The sequence below is a fragment of the Cyprinodon variegatus genome, unplaced genomic scaffold, assembly GCF_000732505.1.
Source record: "Cyprinodon variegatus isolate N-32 unplaced genomic scaffold, C_variegatus-1.0 Scaffold4571, whole genome shotgun sequence".
In the NCBI taxonomy this organism is placed as follows: domain Eukaryota; kingdom Metazoa; phylum Chordata; class Actinopteri; order Cyprinodontiformes; family Cyprinodontidae; genus Cyprinodon; species Cyprinodon variegatus.
The window spans coordinates 1-3,215 of NW_015155024.1; the positions used below are offsets into that span (position 1 = coordinate 1).

General features: G+C 42.0%; 1 long non-coding RNA gene across 1 annotated transcript; it reads left to right on the forward strand.

Annotated features, from left to right (window-relative positions):
• The first annotated feature begins 149 nt into the window (after positions 1–149).
• LOC107081380 lies at positions 150–2,352 on the forward strand. The gene is made up of 4 exons (XR_001481066.1): positions 150–248; positions 686–737; positions 1,884–1,920; positions 2,204–2,352. It is a non-coding gene; the product is annotated as an uncharacterized LOC107081380 (long non-coding RNA).
• The last annotated feature ends 863 nt before the right edge of the window (positions 2,353–3,215 follow it).

Genomic DNA, 3,215 nt, shown 5'->3' on the forward strand with positions numbered 1-3,215 from the left:
TGCAGCTCTGCAGCGCCACACAGCTGCAGCTCTACAGCGCTGCAGCTGTGTGGCGCTATAGAGCTGCAGCTCTGCAGCGCCACACAGCTGCAGCTCTACAGCGCTGCAGCTGTGTGGCGCTGCAGCTCTACAATACTGTAGGCGCTGTTTCTCCTGCTGACCACTCATTGTTGTTCCAGCACTGTGACAGCTGTGATAAATGCCCCTGTGAGGAAGGAGACAAGTCTGAACACTGCGATGACTGCAAGGTGAGAAGCTGTGTGACATTTAACCTCAGTTCTTTCTAAAGCTCCTTAAGACACTCTGATCATTGTGAAATCATTCTTACATTTAAAAGAAAAAAAACTCTTATTTTTTAATTAACATTAGAACAACTTATTCATGTTTAGTCTTTCATACAACTTAAGGATTAATTAAACATACGCTGACAATAAAAGCACAAATAATCCTAAATTAAATAGATATCATCATATATCATCATAAAGTGATTCGATAACCCAGATAGATGCAGAGAGGCATGAAAGACAGCAGAGATGGAACGGATGGCTGCTCCACCCAACTGATCATTTTCTTCCACAGTTAGAAACAAACGTTCAGGCGCTTTGAAACGTCACTGATCAACTCTTAAACAAAGAGAGAAGCAGTGGCAGCCTTTCACTCACCTGACTCTTGTTTTCCTCCACAGATGTGCTCTTTCTGCAATGTGTGTCCTCTCTGTGAAACAGCTTGCAAGCCTGGTGAGCATCACATTAAAGGGTTAAACATCATCACCTGTATGCAGTAATATGAAGGAAGAACATCTGAATGTTCAAAAACCATAGTTTGGACATTGGAGATGACTCCTCACAGGTTCGCAGAAATACAATGCCTAGAGAGACAGAGATAAAGGTTCTCAGCTGCTGTTAGTCAGCATCCAGCATATGCTTTGTGGTTGGGCCCCACTGGGTCCCACCAGGGGCCCGCTAACCCGGCTCCAGACCCCGTCATTTCAGGCAAAGTCTTCTTTTTTGGCCATAATGGAGGCCTTAGTCTGAACTGTCAACCAGAGCTCTGGGAGGCATTTCAGCCCCTGGCAACACTGAGGTCAGACCACAGGGAAAAGGACCAGATCCTTTCATATTTATAACTGCATTACCCGATAATGATCTGCTGCCCACTGAGCAAAAGGTATTTGAAAAGACGACATCATTTATGTCCAAGCGACGTGAAAAGACGTTTACTGTCAGGATTATGATGGAAAAATCAACGTCTATGACGTGTTTGGAAAAGTGAAACCATCTTCTGGATGAGAAGAACTTCGTTAAGGTTGAAGGTTACTAGAAGGTGGTGATAGAGGACAGGGTTGTAAGGAAATACTGTAGTGGAGCGGAGTAATGGCTGGGAACGGACAGGGAGGAATGTTCAGCTTCCTGGTCGGAACGTTCGGCTCTCACAGTTTAAGGGACAATGATGGTGGCTGTGGAACGGCAGGTTGCAGCAGACTGTTTATGGACCATTCTCAGGAGACATTCTTTGTTTTGGTTGTTTTATTTCATCTGTTTGTTTGTTTTTTTCTGGAAAGGAACCAACATCAGATAATTGATAAAAAAAGAGTGTAGAATTACTAAGAAAAAGGATAAACCAGAGAGTAGGTCTTGTTTTAAGGACACTTTCACTAATTATCACCAGTGGTTTAGTAAATATCTGGGTCTGTTTGGATGATAGCAAACTAATGATCAAAGCTGAACATTAATTCGACTGAACATGGCCTTTATGCAGAGCGCCTGCCGCTGTAGGAGTTCGACTTTAATAGATCAGCATAAAGAAAGCAGCTTCTGTTTCTCATCAGAGCGATGATCCTGGATCTTCATATTTCTCTCCTCTGTTTCCCATTTTTTCTCCAGGAGGGTTTGTTGATGAAGTTACTGGATCAATCTATAAGTAAGTCTCGCTTAGAGAAACTTCTCCCTTTCTATCATTTCTAGGTTCTATCTAAAAGTGAATTTGGTGGAACGATTATCTGGTTTCATGTTTTCACACAAAACATCTGATTTTTATTGTTTTATTTTCACTTATTTCAAATTGGAAAATAATCTTTAGGGGAAAAAAACACATAAAGCAACCTGAGAATGAAAAGATTTGCTTTTTTCCCCTTTATTGTAGAAAGATCCATGTTGTGTTTTATAATGGTGTAAAGCTATAAACTGTCCTCTCTGCCCTGCAGGACTGTAGCAGATGTCTTTGATGATGGTGATGACAACTGAATCCAGCCATATGCTGCCACCATGTGGCCAAGTTTATACATTTCACCTTCATATTGGATTCCTTTCATTCTCTTCACATTTGATTAATAATAAACTGAAGGAGAAACAATAATATATGTGCTTATTGCTGTTACCTGACAAATCGACTGTCTTAACTTATCCTTAAAATTTCTACTGAGTCATGCTCAATAAAGAGGGGGAAGTGTTTCAGTGATGAGTGATTTAAACTGCTGAGTGGTGAGAAAATGGGTCCTGCTTTATGAATTTATAAAAACCTTCAAACACAGCCACACACATTAATGGATGTTATATGATGGACCAACACAAAGATGGACATCATTATGAAGAACATGGTGACAAACCAGACCGAGGTTGGTGTCAGAAATGGGATCTCTGTGAAGCAAACCGTCTATGGCCGCCTGCGTGGAGCAGGAGGACGCGCTGGTGGAAGGAGAGGGAGAGCTGTGACCATGAGGTCACTATGAGTCATCATGGCCGGGGGAATTTCCCTTCAGGTGACTGGGCAGCACGCCTGACCTTCACCCGGGTCAGGGGTCAAACCCTGCCAGGCCCTCGGTTGCATACTTTGCCACACTTCCAAAACTTTGTACCAATAAAAACTGAACTGTCCCCCTGAATCTGGATATGCAGTTTTTCTATTTGTCTCTGTCAACTTTTACAAACTGCAATATTTTTCCCATTTTTCCTTAAAAAAGAGCTGAAGTTTAGTTTTAGTTTAGATGGAGAACGTCTGTAGGTCTGTAGATATCAGGGTCTGATTCAGTTCAGTTCAGTTGATTTATATAACTGTAATTCCAAACCAGTCATCTGTAGGTAAAAATGTCCTTTTATCAGATCATCCAATCAGATCAAAGTTTTCTATCTGGGAAAGAAGCGGTTAATCAGACGTCCCAGTAGAAGCTGAGCCCAGAGCTACAGTCAGAGAAACAGGACTACACTGGAAAACAGGCC